Source organism: Stegostoma tigrinum, chromosome 16 (genome assembly GCF_030684315.1).
Source record: "Stegostoma tigrinum isolate sSteTig4 chromosome 16, sSteTig4.hap1, whole genome shotgun sequence".
Taxonomy (NCBI): Eukaryota; Metazoa; Chordata; class Chondrichthyes; order Orectolobiformes; family Stegostomatidae; genus Stegostoma; species Stegostoma tigrinum.
Genome location: NC_081369.1, coordinates 49661237 through 49667236, shown reverse-complemented (window position 1 = coordinate 49667236; position 6000 = coordinate 49661237). Strand labels below are relative to the sequence as shown.

The 6000-nt window shown below is 41.6% G+C and overlaps 1 protein-coding gene across 4 annotated transcripts in view; it reads left to right on the top strand.

Annotated features, from left to right (window-relative positions):
* Positions 1-2829: 2829 nt before the first annotated feature.
* zdhhc7 (zinc finger DHHC-type palmitoyltransferase 7) overlaps positions 2830-6000 on the top strand; it is a 68139-nt gene continuing 64968 nt past the window's right edge. For all 4 annotated transcript variants that reach the window (XM_048547220.2, XM_048547221.2, XM_048547218.2 and 1 more), the window contains exon 1: positions 2830-2987. The gene's annotated coding sequence lies outside the window, so the exon portion shown is untranslated. The remainder of the gene's footprint in view (positions 2988-6000) is intronic.

Below are 6000 nucleotides of genomic sequence, written 5' to 3'. Positions count from 1 at the left end.
TTAGCCTCACTCTGACAGTGGAGGAGGCCAAGGATGGACATGTCATCAGGGGACTGGGAGGGGGAATTAAAATGGATGGCAACTGGAAAATTGGGTTGATTGATGTGTGCAGAGCACAGATACTCTGAAAACCAGTCCCAGAGACTACATCTGGTTTGCCCGATACAGGGGAGATCACATCAGGAGCAATGGGTACAATGAATCAGGTTGGATGAGTTGCAGGCGGATTTCTGCTGGACCTGGAAGGATTGTCTTGGGCCTTGGACAGAGGTAAGAGGAGAGGTGTGGGGACAGGCAGTCATAGGGAGTGGTAGCGGGTGTGGTGGAGAGTGTAGAGGGAGTCACAAAGTGATTGGTCCCTGTGGAAAACCGATAGGGGGGAAGGAAATATCTTTCTGTTGGTGGGGTCTGATTGTAGATGGCGGAGGATGATATATTGGATTCAGGTCTTGGTGGGGTGGCACGTGAGGACTAGGAAATATCTATCTTTATTGTTGTTGGGGACAGAAGAGCAGGAAATGGGGGAGATATGGTTGAGGGCATCCTTGATTTCAAAGATGGAGTAACAAGGGTCTCTAAAGTAGGAGGATGTCAGATGTCCTGGAGGAGAGCGCATCTTCCTGTGAACAGATGCAGCAGAGGTGAAGGAATTGAGAGAATCGGATAGCATTTTTTCAGGATGATGGATGAGAGGAGGTGCAGTTGTGGGGGTCAGTGAGTTTGAAATGGATGTTAGTGGTGAGTTGGTTTCTGGAGATGGAGACGGAGAAGTCCAGGAAGGAGAGAGAGGTGTCAGAAATGGTCCAGATGCATTTGAGGTTGGGGTGGAAGGTGCCAGTGAAGTCGATGAACTGCTCAAACACCTCGTGAGATCATAAGGTAGTACCGATACAGTCATCAACATAATGCAGAAATAATTGAGAGATGGTGCCAGTGTTGTTGCTGAAGAGGGACTATTCCACAAAGAGGCAGGCATCGCTCAGGCCCATGCGGTGCCCATCGCCACCCCTTTGCTTTGTAGGTAGTGGCAGGAACCAAAGGAAAATTTGTTCAGGGGACTTCATCAGCTTCAAAATCCCTCCAGCCCCAGCCTTATCCCATGTCTCACCTCCCTGGCCTGATCTAACCTGTCCATCTTTCTACTCACCTATTCCGCTAACCAATCACTACAACCTCTTACCTGGGTCCACCCAACACCATCCCACCTACCCTGCCCCGTCCACACCCCACTATTTATTTCTAAGCTTCCCTCCCCCTCCCCTTCTCCAGTCCTGAAGGGTTTCAGCTCGAAACATTGACTTTCCTCCCCCTCAGATGCTGTCTGACCTGCTGTGTTTGTCCAGCTCCAAGTTTACTGACTCTAGTTTCCAGCATCTGCAATCCTTATTGTCTCCTATCAGTCATGATCTAATTGATTAGTTGGCTCAATGGCTGAATGACATACTCTTGTTCCTATGTTTCTCCGATGATATTGTTGAATGATGACAGTTGACTTGGTCATCTCCTGTCTGAGATGCGGTATACTGATAGTGCAGAACTCCCTTAGTACTGAACGGATGTATTTTTTGGACCAGATCAAAGTCTTCAAAACATATTAAGAAGATTTCCTGGACCCTAATGTCATCTTATTTTTTAAAGGCAAGTGTAAGGTGTGTGTTCTGTTTGCAATTTGAGTAGTCAAATTACTAGGCTTGGTGCAAAACACATTTTATTCTTACACTATAGTTAAAAAACAAATAAAATTTTAAAAATTGAATAATTTAACTGTATTGGAAAACTTAACAGAATAATAGATTATTTAACTACTAAACAGTAACTGTTTCAATTCGGCAGTATCCTATAAACGCACTTGGCAAAGGCAAATTCAGTGAAACATTAATTGACACGCAATTCTAGCAGCAGGAACAGAATCTGAGCTTTTAGCTGTAACTGACAGAGGAATGACAGCGTCTGGAACTGAACTTCGAGACCCCAGGAACTGCTGAAAGTTAAACTAAAATCCTGGTTCTGTGGGAGCTCGACCCTATCCCTTCATACTGTTTCTATTGCTCTAACTTAAAAACTAAGGCGTCACAAGCTGTTTACTTTCTTGGCTTGGACCAGATCCTGGGCGCTTCTGTCTCAACCTTTCTTCATTAAAAAAAGGACAAAATGCATCTCTTTAAGCTATAGCATCATTCAATACAGCAGCAATGGGCTTCGTAGTCTCACCTATTTGTGGCAGAAGCAAATATTTCTTGTAATTCAACCTATTTCATCTATGAACATATTCCCTATATAATTACATCATTCCTTGCATGATTCTTATGTGTTTAATGTTGCTTTAATAAGCTATTTGGTGCACAGTATCACATCCCTTATCGCCTATTCAATGATTTTATTCCGTCCCTCCACACAACTGTATTCTTCGAAAAACAAAATATTGATGTTGCTGGAAATTTGAGATTTGCTGGTCCTTTTTTAAATTTACATCTTCATATTTTCTTATATCCAGCAAATCATACTTATTGCAAAATTTCCTCCCACTCCCCGGACCCAGCTCTTTCTGTCACCCCCGAATACGCCCAACGTGTCCAGTCGGCCCCTTTCTCCGGATTGTCCTCCTTCGCGGATCCCTCACCCCGAATCTCTCCGATCCACGCTTGTCCGCCGCCCGAGTCTTTCCGAGATTCTCCGAATTCCCCCCGCCCGTTTCCTCTATCTTCCCGAATCCCTCCGATCCCTTTTCGCTCGCCGACCCGCTCCGATCTGCGCTCGCCCTTCGCCCGAGCGGCTCCGAACGTTCCCGAAGCACTTGCGGAAGTGCGGCTCATGCTCGGGCTCGGTCGCGGTCGTGGTGCCAAGGAGCTGGAGCTAGAGCAAGAGCAGAGTTTGCTCGCTTGGAAAATGGGAAACTCTCGCCGAAGGGCGCTGCATTTCTTTTAACTTGATGTCCATGCAGTTTCTTCTATTCACCCCTTCCTCTTCATTCTAAATCTAAGAGGCAGGTAAGAAGATCTTGTGGGTTTTTTTTTCTCTTGTTAAAAAGAACATGTTTTTAATTGCCATTCTCTGCATCCTCCCCCTGTCCGGCCTGACTGAGTCGGGCATAGGCCACTATCCTGTCAAATAAAGATCAAATTTACACCACCCCCAATCTTTAATCCCTTGCTGATAATCTTCAACCTGCAATGGTGCTGAATTAAGTCTTCTTTTCTGTATTGATTTTTCTTATTATGTTTCTTGTCTTAAAAGGAGCTTCCCAAGGTTATATTCCTAAGCCTCCAGTAATCCACTTTGCTGGTATTTCCTCCTTTTATAAACCCTTTGGGCTGCTTCGTCTCAAATACTGGATCCGCTGTGAACTCAAAATTTAAATGTCTCGCAGAGGAGCTCACTACATCTTGAAATTCAGCAGCAGATTGCAATATTTTCAGTTGTCTGTAGTGAAGAGAGCTACTAGGTCAGGGGGAAATCGTCATTTTGAAACGAATCCTTGGCAAACAATTGAGATCATAATGTGATCAGTGTACATGTAAGTGTATAATTCCATTGCTTATCACTTTTTACAAGCTCTATCAAATTGAATGAAGAGAAGCAAACAGATTTTATCAAAGCACTATTCAAGTATATCTAAATTTAATATAATCTAGCTAATTATATTCTAGCGTAAATCTTTGTAACTTGCTCTTGTAAACCAGCAGTATGCAATAACAATAGACAGTGCTGTAATTTAATGGATTTATACTAAGAGTCAGTGTTAGTGAACTATCAGTTGTGAACAATGCCCACATTTATCTGGCAAAAAGAGAGTAATTCGGTAGTGAGCATTTAACAACAATAACTGTGCCTTATTGGCTGGGACTCTGCACATCATGGTTGACATTTAGAAGGATGTTGTATGTCATGAATATGCGATAAGTGCATGACCACCAAATGCATTGGCTTGAAAATTAACAGAAGCAAATAATAACCTGGAGGTGACTGAAGCGTGACATTTGCTGTGGATTGCTCCTACACACGAGAAATAACTCCTGACAGTTCCCAGCCCTCTTGGCTTGTTGTCTGTAGTCTTGGCTTTGAGTGCTGTTTTCTGCAGTGATGCATTGGATGTCTTTCAACATTTAAAGACAGCATTGTTCAAATATCTGTAATCTCACTATGTTGAAATTAATTTATTGCATACATCATCTTCAAGCCGCACGTGACCAAGACCTTCAGGTTGTTGAACATCTAATTTCTGTCATGATTTATCTTGACAGCATCTTTGTTGAATTTGCCCTGTTTGATACAATTTTTGGACCTAAAAATATTCTACATGATTTATGGAACCAAGTCATTCATCTTCTTTGATCATTTGCAAATACAGTGGTTTAAAGACTGTTTCAGGAACTATTTGCAGAGCTATGGGAATGGGTCAGATCAGTGTGAATAATTGGATGGCTCTTCCAAAGAACCAATGCATGTGTGCATGATGTGCTATAGGCCCCTCTAGTTTTGACTGTGACCAATATTTCATCTACCTTACTGAACAGTTTCAACATATACTGTCCCTTGGGACTGAGGGTGGTCCATTCTACACCAGATTGATAGGTTCTAAGATGACTGAAAATTCCAGTACATGATCTGGAGACTTTATTCTTGCTTCATGCAGGGAGATGGTCTTTGAAGAGTTTGGGTAGATGGCTGTATGAAGGTTTATGTTCTTGCTCCAAATGTGCATTGATTTTGCATTTGTACATTCTGAACAAAGTGTCTCTGTGCTGGTGCTTTCCTGAAAATGCCTTCTGTACTTTCATTGACATCTTCGGGGCTGCTTTGAGGACATCCCTTAATCATTTCTCAATCCTCAAGGGTGGCTCTCCTGCAGCACCTGAATACTGGGCCAGTTAGATACTGGGAGAGAAGGCCCTGTTATTGTGTTGGTTTTCTTTCAACCAGATTTGGAGGATCCCCCTTGCTAGGATACCACTGATAGTATTTCTCTAATCCTTTTGAGGTGCTTAGTATATGTTGTCCAAATCCCTGAAGAAGTTAGAAATATGAGAATGTTTGGTGCCCAGAAAAACAACGACCTTCATTCTCATACTCAGAGCTGGTAGGCTGAAGGCAATGATCAATCTTGTCGAGTGGAAGCTCCCAAGATATGGGAAATGGTCCATAGGATCTCGGAGTTGGTCTTAGTCAATTTTGATCTGCACTCCTTTACCCAGATGGTTCCCCCTCACTAATTTGCATTTTGTATCATGCATAATCTGTGATGAACGAAGTGCAATTGGGAAATATTTTGAAATGTCAGATCTTCTAAAATGCATGAAAATATATTCCTTGACTTATTTGAGAATGATTGATTGATTTTTGATTTATACTTAATGGTTTGGTTTAAAATTGTTATTTTTGTATTATTAAGTGGAAATCCACCAATGTGTAAAATAATCTTAAATTAAAATGTCTTACAAAATTTATGCAAAACTACTTTCTGGTTAGATTGAGATAAAGTAGTAAATTCCTTTGTAAATTGAAAAGTAACACGCAAAATCTTTCAAACTGCACCAAGAGTGTTCTTGCATCCAAAAGCTCCAGTTTAATTCTTGGTGTTTTCTCCAAGACCTGGAAATGAGTACAATTAATGAAATGTTCAATAATGATTAATTCACATAGAGTTTGTGGGTAATTTTGTGAGCAGGGCCTGTTTGCACTTAACATTCTTTGGGATCTTTTGCACCACTTTGGCCAATATTGATATTGCATGAAAAAAAAATCCCATTGAAGTCAAAAGAACAATGCAGGTGAATGTCTTTGCACGAGGATCAGTTGAAATGTGGAATTCTGTGCAATAGAGCATTGCTGAAATCCTGTAAGTAGATAGCTACTGAACAATTGTATTACAGAGACCTATTAATGGGAATGAGGAACAAGCAAGGGCATTAGATTAGGAAAGTACACCAAAGCATCGTTGGAAAAAAAATACCCATTTCTCTAACCAACTGTAATTCTATTTTGAAGCAGTTTGTGCAATAG